The 19,149-nt window shown below is 38.6% G+C and overlaps 1 protein-coding gene across 1 annotated transcript in view; it reads left to right on the forward strand.

The window, feature by feature from the left end:
- The first annotated feature begins 261 nt into the window (after window positions 1-261).
- The window catches only part of LOC103041059 (carbohydrate sulfotransferase 8), a 416,722-nt gene continuing 397,834 nt past the window's right edge, over window positions 262-19,149 (forward strand). Inside the window, exon 1 of the mRNA XM_022679896.2 lies at window positions 262-733. The gene's annotated coding sequence lies outside the window, so the exon portion shown is untranslated. The remainder of the gene's footprint in view (window positions 734-19,149) is intronic.

A 19,149-nucleotide genomic window follows, 5' to 3' on the forward strand; every position in this document is an offset into this window, starting at 1 on the left:
TCTCTTTTCCTTTTCTCTTTTTGTTTCTTTTAATCTTTCTATCTTTCTTTCTGTTTACTCTCTAGTTTTCCCAGGTTTTTCCTCTTAGTCATTCTCCTCTGTTTCTTCTCTCTCTCTCTCTCTCTCTCTCTCTCTCTCTCTCTCTCTCTCTCCGCCCCTCTCCTCCTCCTCTTATAAAGTAACTCTGCTCTGCTCTCTCAGTCACTCCCTCTTTCTCTCGCGCTCGTTCTCCGCGCGCCGCTCCAGCCGTTACTGGAGAGAGAGAGAGAGAGAGAGAGAGAGAGAGAGAGAAACCGCACGCGCGCGCCTCCGTAGACGTGTGTGTGTATATACATATATATGTGAGAGTGTGTGTGTGCGTGTATCTGCTTTCCGCGCGCGCGCGTGTTCTTCTCGTTCCCCCACAACTCAGCCCGTGACGCGCTCGCGCTTCTGCGGCTCAGCATCATCTCCCGCCTCTCGCGCGGGGTAGCGGGTAGCGCGAGCCGGGGCGCGGGGGAAGGCGTGCACGCGGGCGGAGAGAGGACGGTACGGATAACGGGGAGCGAGGAACTCGCGGGGAGGAAGGGGAAACTCGCTCGTGCTCGTAGAGGCTCGAGACCCGCCGCTGTCCATGGTGCTGAAAGCCTCGCGCTTCTTCTGTGGCATCCAGCGCGCGGGACTGAGGGCAACTCCACCCTGCTGCTGCTGCTGATCCAGCGCCCACCACCCGCCTCGCGCCTCCCACCAGCAGGTCAGTGCAAACGCTGCTCGCGCTGATCACGTGCATCAAACACATCAAACAACATATCAAACACACATCAGACAGATCGCTGTCAATATCGGCGGAAAGCTCGAGCTCGATGCTGCAGCCTCATCCGGTTTTACTGAGCTCCGCGTGGGAGCGGCATGAAGAGATCTCGAGATCGTCCGTACGTGCAGTTGAAGGAACTCTCTTAGGTTCTGATCGCTTAGTCTGAACAGTTTTAAAACCTGTTTATAATCCCATCCCTGACAGATTACAGACAGATAAGGGTTTGAAGATTCATTTTGGAGAGGAAGGTTTAGAATGAAGATGAATTCGAGATGTCCTGATTGTTTGTTCTCGAAGTCAGCGAGATTATAGTTGGGGAAAGTTTGGTTGTGAACCATTTCTCTATGGTCTAGACAGTTTTCAAATGTCAGATTAATTAATTATAATCCCACCTCTGCCAAATAATGTATTTAAATATCCCATGTTATTAAAATACACTTTGTAGAAGGAAGATGAACTTGAGACTGCTCCTATTACAGTTGGGGAAACTCTTAGGTTCTGATCGCTTAGTCTGAACAGTTTTTAAACCTGTTTATAATCCCATCCCTGACAGATTACAGACAGATAAGCGTTTGAAGATTCACTTTGGAGAGGAAGGTTTGGAATGAAGATGAATTTGAGATGTCCTGATTGTGTTTGTTCTTGCAGTCTGAGAGAATATAGTTGGGGGAAAGTTTGGTTGTGAACCTTTCCTTTATAGTCTAGAGAGTTTTTAACTAAAATTAATTATAATCCCACTCTGCCAAATAATATATTGAAATATTTCATGTTCTTAAAATACACTTTGTAGAAGGAAGATGAACTTGAGATTGCTTCTCTTGCAGTTGGAGGAGTTTAGTTGTGTATCTCTACTCAATACACTAGGTTTGACAGTTTCAAACTATCAGATTATTTACTTATAATCCCACCTCTGCCATAAATTATATATTTAAAGATCCCATGTTATTAAAACATACTTTGTAGTTTGAAGATGAACTTGAGATTGTTTGCTCTTGCAGTTAAAGTTGGAGGAGTTTAGTTGTGTATCTATACTCAATACTCTAGTCTTAACAGTTTCAAACTGTCAGATTATTTACTTATAATCCCATCTCTGCTAAATTATAGACACCCCTTATTGTTATGTAGATTCATTTTGGAGAAACAGATTTAGATCTCAAGATCATTCATTGATTATTTTGTTGTGATGGCAAGTTTCTCTCTCTGGATGGTTTTAAACTTTGAGATTAATTATACATTTATAATCTTTACCAGATTATACATGAATAAGGTGGTGCTTTAAAATATACTTTAGAGGAAAATATTTGGAATGAAGATGAGCTGCAGTACAGGGAATCTTTTAAAACTTTAATCCTAATTATTTATAATCCCTTCATTACCAGATTATGAATATCTAATATGATACAGCACTTTAGGGAAGCTGAAATGAAGATGAATTAAAAATGTTGAGATTGTCTGGTTTTGTCTGTCCTTATGGTTAAAGAGATGGTTGCAGTTGGGGGAAGTTTGTTTTGGTTTGTAGTAGTTGAATCTCTGCCAGATTAAAGATAGATCATGTTTTTAAGATTTACTTTGGAGAAGAAGGTTTGGAAATGAGCTTCATGAACTCAAGATGTTCCAGTTGCAGTTAAAGAAAGGTAGAAGTTTGGTTGTGAACACTTTCTATTCTCTAATGTATTCAGTTTCAAACTTAAAGATTAAATATTTATAATCCCACCTCTACCAAATTATAAACATCCAATGTTGTTCTAAAACATTTTAAAGAATGAAAATCAAGATCATTCTTGCTTGTTAAAGGAGAACTCTGGTGTAAAAATACATGATAAAAAGTACTTAACTTTGATGAATAGCACACCTCCAGTCTCTCACAGCGTTCCGAGATCCAGAAATTGTAACAGTTTGTCCAAACACCCTTCAGACTGGGTGATACGGGCATAATTTGCCCTGATAAATTGCTTTTTCCACCGTTATCCAACTCAAAGTAGCTCCACACCTCCTTGCTAGAATCCGGAGAGCCTTGACATTTAAAATGAGGCATTAATAACTCAAAAAAATCCAGAAGAAGCTGATTAAAAAGCACTGTTTACATCCCATAATAATAATAATTACTTCGAATCTTTATCATATTAAATATAAATTATGTTGTTAAGTTGAATTTTATAGTAACAGATTTGGAATGAAGATGAACTGCAGTACAGAGAACCTCATACTGCATTCATACTATAAACTACAGGGGTTGGACAATGAAACACCTGCTTTTAGAGAACAATAATTTATTGTGGTGACGGACAGTTCTGGTGGAAACAGGAGAGTTGAGGTGCACATTGAATTCTGCCGTGATTTGGGTTCAGCCGTGGTTTTATGTTTTTGGATACAATCCGGGTTAGCACCCGAACATCCCTTTCAGACAGCTTCCTCTTACAGCGTCCACAGTTAATCCTGTTGGATGTGGTCGGTCCTTCTTGGTGGTATGCTGACGTTACCCTGGATACCGTGGCTCTTGATGCATCACAAAGACTTGCTGTCTTGGTCACAGATGCGCCAGCAAGACGTGCACCAACAATTTGTCCTCTTTTGAACTCTGGTATGTCACCCATAATGTTGTGTGCATTGCAATATTTTGAGCAGAACTGTGCTCTTACCCTGCTAATTGAACCTTCACACTCTGCTCTTACTGGTGCAATGTGCAATTAATGAAGATTGCCCACCAGGCTGCTCCAATTTAACCATGAAACCTCCCACACTAAAATGACAGGTGTTTCAGTTTCATTGCCCAGCCCCTGTACATCTCGGACAGTTTCAAACTATAAGATTAATTGTTTATAATCCAATCTCTGCCAGAATATAGACATCCCATGTTATTTAAATGCAGTGTGTCGATGCAGACAGGGGCTAAAGATGTTCTTGAGAGCTCAAGATTGTTCGTTCTTCTAAGGAGATGACCAGATTATAGACACATCACATTATTATGCAGCACTCAGAAATAACTTGAGATGTTGAGATGGTTCACTCTTGTTAAGATGCACTTTACAGCAGCAGACTTGGAATGAAGATGATCTTCAGATCTTGTTTGTTCTTGCAGTTAAAGATATTAGAGTTTGGTCGACTAGACAGTTGTAAACTTTAATCCTAGATATTTATAATACCATCTCTGCTGGATTGTAGATAGATCATGAAGACTTAAAATGTTGATGAACTTGAGATCTCAATATTGATCATTCATATCTTGCAGTTAAACAAATGAGGCTTTGGTTCTAAAAATACCCTGGACATTTTTTACACTTTAATCCTTATTAATTATTAATAAGATCATGTTGTGAGGAAGATGCACTTCGGAGAGGCAGACGTGGAATATGGATGAACTCAATATCTTGAGAACTTGAGATGTTGATTCTTCTACACTATAAATCTGAATAAGTTGAATTTACTTCAATTATTTGAGAAAAATGGCTGCCTTAAGATTTTTAAGTAAGGAAGTTAATTAGATTAAAGACTTTTAGTTATTATGTCTACATTGTAAATAGATTTAATTGGTTTTAATCTCATGTTTTATCAGTTGCTTTGCACAATTATTATACTTTAAATAGTTTGATTTATGGTCAGGTCTAAAAATAGATTTGTATTTAGTCTTCTCTTTTATTTAATTTATTTTAAGTGAAATACAGATTTGAATACTGAATAATGAAGAACATCTATTTAATAAAGAAAGAAATCATGGAGAACAGCTCAGAAAATGATGCTTGTTCTTACAGCCTAAAACAGATCAGGCTGTTAATCATAATATATGATCTATACGTTTATCCAAGGTAGCCTAGGGGGAATGACTACACACTGATGGTGAGTGTCTGTCAGAAACTGTTGGACACACCCAGTATGCAAATAGATTGTGTCAGAAACCAATGGCTACCAATGGCAACAGATTAAACTCTAAAGTATTATAAATTGATTCAACTTAAAGATCTCAGTTTAAATGTATTTGTGCCCAGAAATGTTCAATTAATTTATAATAGTTGAGTAATCTTTGGAACTATCCAATTTTACATTAAACAGACTTAATTTGTTTGAGTTTAAACTAATTGTGGGATTACAGTGTAAGTAAATTCGAGTTGGAGGAAGTTTATCATATAGATAAGATGCACTTTGGGGAAGCATACGTCTAATGAAGATGAATTTGAGATCTTGGGATTACAAGATGAGTCCCTCAAACTTTTTGAGTTTGAGAGTTTTGGTAAAATTAGTTTCTAAACCATCAACCAACTTCCTTCTCTTATCTTTGTCAGATTATGTTTGTAGTGATAGGTTTCATTTTATTTCTTGATGAACAGGTTTTCCAGATGTTTCTCTTAAACTCTTAAATGATCAGATACAGCCTGCAGGTTTTAAAAGGGTGAAGGCTGGCTCTGACTACATCCTCCCTCCAATTTAAACACACCCATCATCACTTCTACTTTCATCTCTATCAGATAATCTCAGATAACAGACAGATCATGTTGTTATACATTACGCTGGAGACATCTGTAATGAAGATGAACTTGATATGTCTTGTAGAAGAGCTTGTAAAAGATTAAGTGTATATCTCAAGATTTTATGGCCTTGCAGTTAAAGATATTACAGTTAAGGCAAGCTTGGTTCTGAATGCTTATTCTGAAAAGGTTTAATTTGATATATTTTACATATAATCCCATCTGTGCCAGATTACCGACAACCTATGTTGTTAAAATGCACTTTATTAGACTTTTTTTATGCAGACTTGGAATGAAGATGATCTTGAGTTTGTTCTGAGTTTGTTGAAGGTAAAGAGATTGCTGGTGGAAAAGTTTGGTTCTAAGCTCACCCTTTTGATGGTTTTAAAGTTTAATCGTACATACTTATAAGCACATCTCTGCCAAATTATAATTAAAGATCCTGTAGTGAAGATGCACTTTAGAGAATGATTATTTAGATGAAGATGAACTCAAGCTTTAAAACAAAAAAAAAAAATCAAGAGATGTATTGCTCAGAATTGTTTTTTTTTTTTTTCAGATTACAAACACCTCACTTTGTTTAGATACTCAATATTTTTTAGATACAGATTGGGATAGAAGGAATAGAGGGATAGAAGATGAACTTGATATTTTGAGACTTGTTCATTCTTGTAAGGAGATTGCAAGTTTGGTTATAAATCTTGATGGTTTTAAAAATGAATAAAAAAATAATCCTTTTCTGACAGATCATGTTGTTAAGATACACTTTGGCAAACCCTACCTAAAATAAAGTTAAATTTAAGATTTCAAGATCCAATCTTGCTATTAAAGGAATTGAATTTGGGGTAAGTTTGGTTCCTACCACTTATTTATAATTGCTAGTTTATGTTGCAAATTTGCTATTTGGAAAATAAGAGTAAACCTCTTTCTTCATATGTTAAGCATTCTTCTTCTATCGTCTAGAAAATTTGCACTAAACTCCGACCTTGTACTTTTATTGATAACATAATTAAAATGATGTGTGAAGTCTCTCAGTGCTAAAGCAAATTATTTGGAAATTATTCAATCTAACTGCCTGTTTGTTTTGCTATATTTTTAGGCATTCCTATGATATATTAGGCATTCCTATGTAATATCCATGTAATATAACAATTAGTTACAGTCTGTATATACTATATATAAAATAAAAATAAAATAAAACCTCACTGCAGGTGATATAAACATATTTCCAGCATATGAGTCAAACAGCAGTTTTGTTTCTTCTTTTTTTTTTTTGTTGGGCTGATTTTTGCGTTGCATGTTAGAAACCCAGGCTACAGGAAACCCTGGCTATTCTGCAGCTGTCCCACTTAAAACCTGCCTGTTTTCATGGCCACCTGCTGGGCAGCTGTTCAGATAAGAGCTGGAGAGAAGTGAAACACTTCCACTTCACCGCGTCCTGATTCTGCAGTCTGCTGACTGATCACTGCACTGCTCTGTCTCATCTGACACGCTCCTGATGCTGATGCTGATGCATTCCTGCTGATTACGTTTTTTTTTTGGTTCTTGTTCTGGGATAAGTTTGCAAGTTTGGTCCAGAGCTGATTCTGTTGAATACTGCCAACAGTGCACTCCAGCATTATCCCCAGATAATCAGAAGCGCCACGCCTCACTTCATCCTCATTATGTAACGAGGGGAAATCTATCTATCTATCTGTGAATAAAAGTTTCTGCTCTCTTATCTCTCTGACAGGAGGGAATGGACAGCAATGGGAATAAAAAAAAAAACAATGCAATTAAAAACAACACAGAAACATAACAAATACAAACAAACAGACAAATAAGGATCCGAGTCCCTGTAGTAATTAATTCACTGATCTCTATCACCCTGTACCTCCGAGCTTCTGGTAATGTTTGCATTTCTGCAGATATGAAGCTGTTAGGAGGTAAATAAATACATGTGGCTCTGAAGCTCCCCAGATATCTTAATCCTTATCTTAATTGAGGTAGTAACAACCTGTTAATACACACTCATTACACATGGGATTAAGCAGCAGATTAAATCCAGGGAAAAATAGCATTCTATATCTAATGCTATCATTTTTACTCTAGTTAACATCTACTATTCAAGATCTGCGTTATAGATATATCTATATCTGTATCAATATCTATAAAATAATGTATAAAACCTGAGATGTAATACTTTTATATAAATCTAAATATGCAATAATTACAGTTCCTATTGAACTCTACCATTCTATGGTGTGTAAACATGACAATATTGATGCACCAAAAATGGCCAAACACTAAACCTACTTTATTGGGGTTTCATTTATGTTGCCATTTTTTTTAAACTGCATACATTAAATAGCCTAAACATTTTTAACACCCCCAGCACACTATGATGTTTCTAATATATATATTTATATTGCAGTGATGGCCAATGTAAATACACAACCCTGCAAGGGGCTTTTAATTTGAAAGAAGGGATGCAGTTACAGCACCCTACCTTCACTGAGCTGGAGCAGTTTAACAGTGGTATCATTGTTAACGGACTGGAGAGGTTTTGTTTGCAGCGATGCATGCTATCTGTTTTTCTGAGCTGGATTACTCACTCAGTTGATGACAGACCACTTTTGGTCCCAACTTTGTGAGAAAGTGTTGCAAGGCTGAAATGCAGCAATGAATGTTTTTCATCCTAACCTTTTCTCTGGGGAAAAAAAATGCAATGACAAGAATACACTGTTTCTTGAAATGTTTTATGTGTAATACAGGAATACAGGAAATATCAGTGTTTTGGCAGCTTTTAACTGTGGACAGGAAAACTAACTAAAAGGTTTTTTAAGAATTTTAAAGTTATTTTTTAGGAAAATTATCACAAATTGTCAAAAAAAAATACTGTTGTTTTGTGGATATATCTCTAATAAAATACAATTTCCAACCTATGTGGTTTTCTATTTTTTGACAATATTTATCAGTAAATTAACAGTATTTTTTTTCTGAATGATGAAATATTTCCACATAATGAAACTGCCAGTATTTTTATTTTTTTTTTACTTTCTGAGTATTTATTTTCCTGTGTCCCACAATATATAGTACCAGTCAAAAATATGGTCACTCAACTACTAAGTAAATAAATAAAAAACACTAAGAAATGAAGGTCAGTCAATCTAAACATTTTAGGAACTTTAAAAGTATCCTCAAGTGCAGTCACAAAGTCAAATCAAAAACATTATGATGAAACTGGCTCTCATCAGGAACACCCCAGGAAAGGAAGAGCAAGAGCTACCTCAGTTAATAGCTCAGCTCCCCAGATAAGAGCACCTGAATGCTTCTTCACGGAACATTTTGGTTTGCTATGTTAAGTTTCAGTCTCTCCTGCGCAGCTGGAGATTTGAAGTTGTTTAGAATTCGGGCTGCGCTAGGTGCTGGACTGCGCAACATGACAGATGCTGCTGCTACACTTAATCAATGTCCAATCAGGTCCCTGTCTGACCCTTTCTGCCTCAAACGCTCCATAATTCTTTTTGATGGCTTCAACTCCGTCCCGTCCATGTCGTATATTGCGCACATCTGCAGAGGACTGCAGGAAATGCCAGGTCTGACAGGTGCCAACTAAGCAGTGTCCAGGTCAGATGTGCTCGGGCACTGAGAGACTTTGCTAAGTCACGGTTGCAGAGCAGACACTATTCATATCCATTGATTTTATTTGAAGCTGCAGTGATGCCTAAAAAATCTGCTTATGTGACAATAAAAGATCTTTATCAGGAGCTTTTAAAACCAACATAAACTGAAGCTTGAAAAAGCCTGAAAAAGCCTGAAAAATCTAAAGCCTGAGATGCTTCACAAGCACAGTGAGAAAGAGCCACATGGGAAAAGCTAAAGACTTTCTGATGGAATGCTGGGAATGCTCATCATGGTCCAGAAACCCATCAATAAATGCTGTAAAAAAAAAACTCCTCATTAGTGTTCTTCAACTCCACTGCTCTGGTTAGCTTTTTGCCAGCTCGAACACGTCTTAGTCATTAGTGTACGGATGAGAGCAAAACCACTGAGAGACTTTGCTAAGTCACGGTTGCAGAGCAGACTCTAAAACCAAAAGCCTAAAAAAAGCTTGAAAAACGATAAGCCTGAGATGCTTCACAAGCAGTAAAAAAAGAGCCACATGGGAAAAGCTAAAGACTTTCTGTAGCTAAAAACTGATGGAATGACTGGAATGCTCATCATGGACCAGAAACCCATCAATAAATGTTGCAAATAAACTCCTCATTAGTGTTCTTCAACTCCACTGCTCTGGTTAGCTTTTTGTCAGCTCTAACACATCTTAGTCATTAGTGTACGGATGAGAACAAAACCACTGAGAGACTCTGCTAAGTCACAGTTGCAGAGCAGACTCTATTCATATCCATGGAGTTATTTGAAGCTGCAGTGATGCCTAAAAATCTGCTTATTTGACAATGAAACATCTCCATCAGGAGCTTTTAAAACCAACATAAATTAAAGCTTGAAAAAGCCTGAAAAAGCTGTAAAACTGAAAGCCTGAGATGCTTCACAAACAGTAAAAAAGAGCCACATGATAAAAGCTAAAGACTTCCTGTAGCTAAATGAAAGATTAGTGCCAATGAAAGATTTCCATCAGGAGCTTTTAAAACCAACATAAACTGAAGCTTAAAAAAATCGAAAGCCTGAGATGCTTCACTAGCAGTAAAAAAAGAGCCACATAGGAAAAGCTAAAGAATGTCTGCAGCTAAAAACTGATGGAATGACTGGAATGCTCATCATGGACCAGAAACCCATCAATAAATGTTGTAAATAAACTCCTCATTAGTGTTCTTCAACTCCACTGCTCTGGTTAGCTTTTTGCCAGCTCTAACACATCTTAGTCATTAGTGTACGGATGAGAGCAAAACCACTGAGAGACTTTGCTAAGTCACAGTTGCAGAGCAGACTCTATTCATATCCACTGATTTTATTTGATGCTGCAGTGATGCCTAAAAAATCTGCTTATGTGCCAATGAAAGATTTCCATCAGGAGCTTTTAAAACCAACATAAACTGAAGCTTTAAAAGCCTGAAAAAGCTTGAAACATCAAAAGCCTGAGATGCTTCACAAACAGTAAAAAAGAGCCACATGATAAAAGCTAAAGACTTCCTGTAGCTAAAAAATGATGGAATACCTGGAATGTTCATCATGGACCAGAAACCCATCAATAAATGTTGTATATACAACAAATGCTCATTACCTTTCTTCAACTCCAGTCCTGCACTGCTGCACAGCTCCAGTTAGCTTTTTGTCAGCTCTAACGTGTCTTACTCATTAGGTTAGAGATGAGAGCAAAACCACTGAGAGACTTTGCTAAGTCACAGTTGCATTGATGTCTAAAATTCTGATTATGTGCCAATGAAACATCTCCAACAGGAGCTTTTAAAACCAACATAAACTGAAGCTGGAAAAGCCCAAGATGCTTCACAAGCACAGAGAGAAAGAACGAAAGCCCTAAGGAGGAAAAGCTAAAGACCTTCTGCAGCTAAAAACTGATGGAATGTCTGGAATGCTCATCATGGACCAGAAACCTGTCAATAAATGCTGTAAATAAACTGCACATTAGCGTTCTCCAGTCCTGCAGAGCTGCACTGCTCAGGTTAGCTTTTTGTCAGCTCTAACAAATCTTAGTCAACTCATTACTAATACATGCATATACAGTAAAGTGTTTTATCGCATTCTAGATTCCAAGATCTAAAATTACTTTTTACATTCTAGCATTTTATACACTCATCATAGGGCTGGGTGATATGGATCAAAACTATTATCTCAATAAATTTTAGCTGAAAGGCGTATATATATATAATGTATAATCCACTGTAGTCTGTCCTGCCCCCACCCAGTGCATGGATTTTGATCTCTGTCTGCTTTAAGCTGTTTACACAGACAGCAATGTGCATCGTTCACTGCTCACAGCTGCGTGACATTGCACAGCACATAAGCCACTCTGCTGAAGTACAGAGTTATACAGAAGTTTTAGTTTAGTTCTCCAGCACTGAGACTCAAGACTGGAGCAGTATTAGCATTAGCCTCTAAATGCATTAAGTGCTAGCTCTTTTGCTGTTCAGAGGTGAGTGTTATCGGCCTGTAGCCTGCTGTTAACCCCAGCTAGAACTGCTGGAGCAGCATTAGCATTACCCGCTAACTGTGCTAGCTCTTTCCATTATCACTGTTTAGAGGTGAGTATATCAGACTGTAATCTGTGCGTTTACCGGTTAAAATATTGCCCTGGTGTACCAGAACACTTAGGGTTCCTTAGTGGAAATCTGCAAATCAAATGCACATCAACTGGTGTTCACTGTCTATTGTGTTCAACTGCACTACCTCCATTCTACATTACACACACACACTAAAGACTGTACTTTTACACTTTACATCTATCTATCTATCTATCTATCTATCTATCTATCTATCTATCTATCTATCTATCTATCTATCTATCTATCTATCAATTAGACAGTTTTTAAGGGATAAATCTGTGTAGATTAACATGTAGAGGTCTTTGACTTTAAAATATTTTTTTAAGAATTACAGTTTTGTTTACTTAGCTTAGCTTTACAGGTCTCGCCACCCAGCGGTGAGACCTGGTGAATTAGTAGGAAAACATGGCGACACCCCTGTTCCTTACTAGTGTCTCATAATGCGCCTCATAACCTGGTGCACCTTATATATGAAAATAGACCAGAAAATAGACATTGATAGTGCGCCTTATAATTTGGTGCACTTTATAGTGCAAAAAATACGGTAATGCTTTCGTGTGTTGGTATGCGATTGGTTGGTACAGCGAAGTTTTCCCAGAGTAGAATCTGTTCAGGAGACAAACTTTGTAGACACACTTGACTTCAGAAGAAGTGCTGGATGAGCAGCTGTCATCAAACTCTTGTTCAGTCAGAGTGTGTGAGCTTGTTTTCTGATTTCTTCTGCTAATCAGCATCTTTCCTCCGGCAGCAGTGTTGGTCCCGAGCTCCACATCAACAGCTCTGCATTAGTCAGCACGTTAGTCATTAGAAACGAACCCAACACTTCATCTGTAGGCGGCTGATCAGGCTCGGGGCAGTGTGTGTGTATGTGTGTGTATTTGTGTGTGTTTGTGTGTGTTTGTGACAGGAGATTTGAAAAGCTTCAGAAAAGGAATGCAGCTCTATTCACACTCATACAATACTGGCCTTTTGGATGCTGTGTGCTTGTGTTTATAATTAGAGGAAATCTGATCTGATCTGCCTGTGAAATGTACACCAGCGTCTGTCTGACGACAGTCATTTCAGTTCATTATAAAGCACATTGTACGTAAAGCCTGGGGTCACGCCACTCGCAGTGCATTTTTTTTTTTGATGCATTTACAAATAATTGTTAATATGTATCGTTGTTGTGAACCTATAAGAGCTTTGACCCAGTTCTGAATAGTGATTCATAGTCATTTTCCCCAAGATCTTCTTTTAATGATGGAAGATTTGATCTTCTTCAGCACGTCCCAAAGATTCTCAATGAGGTTAAGGTCTGGAATCCATGTGTGAAAATGATGCTCTCATGCTCCCTGAATCACTCTTTCACAATTCCAGCCCAATGAATCCTGACATTGTTCATCTTGGGTCCCTTTTAGGGCTGCCAGACATCCCGTAAAATACGGAATCGTCCTTTATTTGGCAACTAAATGTTTTTTTTTTTTTTATGATATGTTCCGTATTTCCATAAATATCCAATCTACATGTCTGTCACACAACAACACTAAATTGATTGTTTAGAATGTTGAGCTTTGTGACAAATGAATGATAATTTATTTAATATACAGTAGTATGAGCCAATATAAAAAAAATGTTTTTTTACTATTTAAATTATTCAACTAATAGATCAGGGGTGTCAAACTCATTTTGGCCGAGGGCCACATTGGCATATTGGCTGTCCTCCGAGGGCCAGATGTAACTTATAAATGTAATAAAATGTAACCAAATGTAATATATGTAAATGAATGTAATTACTCCTTAATGTTAAATAACTCTCAATATATTATTTATTCAATCAAATATTACAGTTGCATGGAAAAAATGTTTGCTTGTTGCTCTATTAACATAAATCCTTTTAATTTGTCATGTCATGAAATCCAAAAACTCCATCAATCAAGAACCAAACTATTCAAGTGAATAGAAATGACATCAAGTTATATTAACTTTGAAATTATTAACTGAAATAAGGCTTAATAAATATAAAATCAAAAATTGTGAGCTGTTAAGAACATAGCATTTCCTCAGATTTAGCAGTTCCTCATCCAACCACTAGTGGGAGCTGCAGCAGCAGCACCACAAGTCCGCAGTCTTTACTGAGTCAGAGCTACAGCCCAGCCACGGGCTACAGGGCTCAGCTCAGCCAGTCTGGAGCGTTTTTACAATTTTTAAGTTCTTCTGTGTATGAAATAAAGATTTTTGTAACCGAATAATACAGCTCTCTACAGTTCATCTTTCAGCCCAATCAGCTAACAGCAGCCGTTTAGAGCATGAGTCACTGCTGGGATTACATTATAAACAGGTCAGTTATCGCGCTGCTAACCTCAGGATGTTTATAACTACGGAGTTTAGTGGACACACCACGGCTGCAAGGTTAGACTGTTGAAGGCTACTGAAGACTATTAAAGGCTATTGGAGGTTATTGAAAGGGTTATTGAGGGCAGAAATCAGTAAAGGCTGGTTAGATAAGTGATTCACGTCCTCGTACTTTGCTGCGGTGAAACTGCGACTAGCGCTGTCACAGTGATGTTTATTAACGTCATTAAAACAGATTTTGTCAGCTATTGTCTTATAAATGTTTACACAGAACTTATATCTCTCCTAAAAAGCGTTTATTTTGGTCAGTAACACTCTTCGTAACACAAAAGGCATACCGGTCTTTCGCCTTGAAGCACAGCCGTCCGTCTGCATCAACTTCTCTTTTTCTGGACATTATGGGATAAACATTTATATGTCTCAATTCCACCCGCGAAGTTACACCTTCCCTCCGGCAGGGTTTCCACATCAGTGACTACACTGCCGTGTAGTGGCAGTAAGCCGTAACTTTGCGGGTAATACAATCGACAAGCATTGTGGGAAATGTATTTTTTGGTCAAAGAACGCTTCTGACTTATTTATTATAGACACTAAGATCTTACAAGCTCTCGCGGGCCACATAAAAAGACGTGGCGGGCCACATTTGGCCCGCGGGCCTTGTGTTTGACACATGTGTAATAGATTAACAGATAATAAATAATACAGTTGTTAAGAGAAATTGTTTTTATAAGTCTCTTAACTGTATTTATCTGTACAAAAAATATATACAAAATTATTTCCTAGATTAAAACCATTTGTACAGATTTCTGTGTTTTTTGTGTCAAAATTGTTATATTTTTGAGGCACACAGTGTCCAGTGATCATTACGTAAATTATTCTAATAAAAACACCAGCACAAAATAAAACTTACCACTGCTGCGGGTGCACCGTCTCACAGGTGTTGGACCTTTGGTGGACATGGTCCAGAGGAGTCAAGGTGGGCATTCCTTATTTTAAATTCTAAAAGGTGGCAATCCTAGTTTCTTTCAGTGATTCTTATAGCCCTCAGTTTTGAGAGTGCATCTGAAACAGAGGGGTAGGGCTAAGTGGTAGTGCCAAAGGGTGAATTGGGTTTGGACCATAGTGTCAGCATTTTTTTAATCTACTAAAACCATTACAGGCCCTCACATGTGGATTTTGATTGGCTGTTACTGAGCTCAAGTGTAAAATAAAAATACCACAGCATTTAGATAAAGAGATGAAAGCCCTGCCACACATTGACTTGTGTAATGAATGAAAAAACTTCAAGAATGACTTACTGTAGAGATTTTTTTTTTCTTTTTTTTGTATCAGTCTCTTTGTATTCCCTCACAGCCTGTGGGATAGATTACATCTTTAAAGATATAATGATTAGCAGCTCTATAGAAGACGTCTAAAGCCATTTCTGTAAATGACAGGTGGATTGGCCTAGACTGAATGCAGTTTTATCATCTTCCAGTTATGAATACCCTCTAATGGAGGTGTAAATCAATAGCTGTGTGTTCGTGGAGGGTGGGGGGTGCTTTGAAGGATGCTACAGTTATGCTAGCACAGATTAGCGCAGTGAGATGCTTTAGCATTGGGTTAGCCCCAGTGAGCAGGACAGCTTCTGTGTACACTGAAAGTTTGGCTTGGCCTCTGAGCCCTGCTGTTCTGTAGCACCAGTGTGAATGTGTTAGCACTAGTTAGCATGGGGTCTGCTACACCACCAGGCTCTGACGCAGACTGGTTCAGAGAGCCTGACAGTGTGTATGTGCTCTGAGGAGGACAGTGTGTGTGTGTAAATGTACTCTGAGTTACACTGAGTGTGTGTATGTGTGTGTACTGGCGCAGTATCAGCAGGCTGAAACGCGCTGCAGCTCCAGATGGCCGAGCCGGACGCCTCGCTCCCACGAACCCGGGACTGAACCGGGCCAGAAACAGCAGGGAGAGAAAGAGAGAGAGAGACATAGAGCTAATGAGAGAGAGAGAGAGAGGTGGAAGCAGAGCTATGTTGTTAGTAATAAAATATTTTTTATCTTCCAGTAATGGTTTTTGTCTCTCTATAGGTCGCCTGCACCATTGGGCCCAATATGATTCACACCCTAGCTTCCAGCCCAGTAGCTACACCACTGGTTCTTTATTAAACTTATGAAACTGAACTGTAGAAACTTTCTTTGGCACTATTCGTGATAAACAAGACACTATTCAGAGCAGCATTATGCATTATTTCCTGCTCATAGGCTCCTCGAAATTCGTGAAGTGGATTTTTTTTTCTCACTTTGAGTCAACATTAAAGGACATGCTTTTCACATGCATTTCTGGACAAGCTGAGAGTGTTACAGACTAGAGTATAGATTCTTTGCCTGAGCACAACATGACCTGATGCTTAAACCCAATGCAGGATTTGTGTAATTATGCGCTGCAGTGGATGTGGCCACAAGGCAGGACAATGGAAACTTTTGGGGGCAGAAACAGGAAGTAAACAGGCACCTACGATATGCACCGCAGGTGTGCATAAACACTTTTTTGTCTTTGCACAGCACTTGATTTAGACAGTTTAAAAACACGTCCTTTAAGTCATTTTTACATTGTCAGTGTTACTCCACGCTGTTTTTCGGGCCATTGCCTGCTAATAACAGGCAAGGTTTTCAAATACATGTCACGTCTGCTACCAGTGTTTTGGTTTGTGATTCCACTAGAGCATCTACAGACATGTATCTGCTCTCAACCTCAGAATGAAGCTCTGATTCTTGTCTTCCTACTGTTATCTTTATATAAGTGGATAGGGAAGTGTTGTACAGCTCAGGCTGTCCACTAATCATTAATGTTAGGCACTTCCTGTTTTTTTGATTGTCTGGACTACAGTTTTTCCCTGGTTGCCTGACTTTATGTTACAAGTTTTCTGCTGCGGTAACGCTGGCCCCATGGTCAAAGTTGAACCAGGCTGAACCAGGTTGACCGTGGTACGCGATAGTGAGGCAGAGGCATGGTTATGGGCTCGGAAATGCAACACTTGCGCACTGCTATGTGTAAACAATTGAATCGGGGTCAGCGTAAAGTGGTGCGGATACTGGGTGCACTGTGAGCGCTCCTTTACACTGTACCTACAGTTTTTGGAAATATTAGATCTATGCTTCTTCCATGCTGCACTGTTCATTAACATCGTTCTGTACAGATTTCACTCAGAATTGTAGTGTAAAAGGTCAGTTTTCCTTAGGTCAGGTCTTCTTACAAAAAAAACAGAAAACATGAGGTTTAAATTGGGTTCTGGCTTATTGCAACAGTTTATAAGGTGGGCCGGGTCAGGCTGAGACACAAAGTGCATGAGCTCGGGAAGGGTTGGGCTGGATTTTTTGGGCCCAAACCATTTTTACAAAAAAAAAAAAAAAAAATGACAGGAGGTGACAAGGATAATGCATGCTATTGAAGACAACCTGGCTGACACTACAGATTGCCCCTAGTGGCAATGCTTAGAATGCACCTAACATTTTATGAAATGCATGGTGAATTTTTTAATGTATCTGTGCAGAACCCAATCTGTGAAGCTAAAAGCACTTATGTTTGTTTTCTTGTGTAAAATACTCTTATCCTAACCCTATCCCTAATCCAAACCTAAACTTTACCGAAACTTTACCCTATCCCCAACCCTAAACATAACTGTGGTAGAAGTTGGAAGTCTGCATGAGTTTCTGCCTATTTTTTTCCTTTTTTGTGAGGAACTGCAAAGAAAAGCTTTGGTGAGGCTGTTTTCTAAACTCTATTGTTGGGTTGTGTGTGTTTGGCAAAGTTATACCACCAGTAGATGGAATCTGTGCATACTTTATTATTACTTTATTATTCAGGACAGCACAGGACCACCATAGAGCAGCTATTATTGGGTGGTGGGTCATCCTCTGCACTGGCGTGGTGGTGGTGGTGTATGAGGTGTAATTGTGTGTGTTGTGCTGGTATGACTGGATCAGACACACAGCAGCGCTGCTGGAGTTTTTAAACACTGTGAAACATTTGCGGCCAGTTTCCTTTTTTGGGGCGGCCCGCGAGGTATTTTAATAATAGAATGAAAGTTGGCCTGCTGTTAAGCAGGTTTTTATAATGTGAGATTCAAAGCTTGAACGCTAGGTGTCAGAAACGGGCCAAAGAGTCTAAAAGCGGAGAGAGTGCGCATTTCTAGCGCAGAAAAACGGGCCAAAGAGTCTAAAAGCGGAGAGGGTGCGCATTTCTAGCGCAGAAAAACGGGTCAAAAGAGTCTAAAAGCGGAGAGGGTGCGCATTTCTAGCACAGAAAAACGGGTCAAAAGAGTCTAAAAGCGGAGAGGGTGCGCATTTCTAGCGCAGAAAAACGGGTCAAAAGAGTTTAAAAGCAGAGAGAGTGCGCATTTCTAGCACAAAAAAACGGGGCAAAAGAGTCTAAAAGCAGAGAGAGTGCACATTTCTAGCACAGAAAAACGGGGCAAAAGAGTCTAAAAGCGGAGAGGGTGTGTAAATGAAAGTTTGGACATCCCTGTACTAGAGGATGGCCAACATAAACTTTATTTACAAGGTAAAGCAGCTTAGTAGAAGTATTTATTAGAGTAGAAAACAGTGAGTGTTTAAACACAGTGTTTAAAAACTCCAGCAGCACTGCTGTATCTGATCCACTCGTACTAGAATAACACACATTAACACCTCATACACCTCCACCATGAGAATGACCCACCACCCAAATACTCTATGGTGGTCTGGACTAGTGCTCCTATGAAAATAAAAAATGGGCAATGAGCTTAGAAACAAGAAGGTGTTCATTATATTAAGACTGGACTGTGCATGTATGAAATATCTTTGTGCAAATGTTATCAATTTCTTCCAGGAGCATGTTAAATTTAAACCCATATGTAGGTATGAGATCTTATTAACACACTGTACAACATCTGCAGCGCTGTGCTCTCTTTCCCTTTAAGTATATGTTTAATATACTGAATCAGACACATTATTCTTCTCTAACTGCCACAGTTCCATAAAAAGCAAAAAGAGAAGAATGTCAGTAATAAAAACCTTCATATAAAGCCTCAACCTTTCAGTACAGACTTAATGAACGCTTCAGTCAGGCAGACTGGTCAAGGAGAGTCTTCTGGCGAGAAAAAAAATACATCTAAGAACAAAAATCATTTCTCCATATTCATTCCTGCACAGGCTTAAATTAGAGTGTTTTGTGAAGGATAATTGCTGATTGTTGCTATGCAAATCCATGGTAATTGAGGTCTGAATTTCAATGCTGTCATTTCAAAGTTATTAGTCTTGTACAAGATTTAAATTTACAGAAATACAGCTCTGGAAAAAAAAATTAAGAGACCACTTCAGTTTCT

This window comes from Astyanax mexicanus, chromosome 9 (assembly GCF_023375975.1).
Source record: "Astyanax mexicanus isolate ESR-SI-001 chromosome 9, AstMex3_surface, whole genome shotgun sequence".
NCBI lineage: Eukaryota > Metazoa > Chordata > Actinopteri > Characiformes > Acestrorhamphidae > Astyanax > Astyanax mexicanus.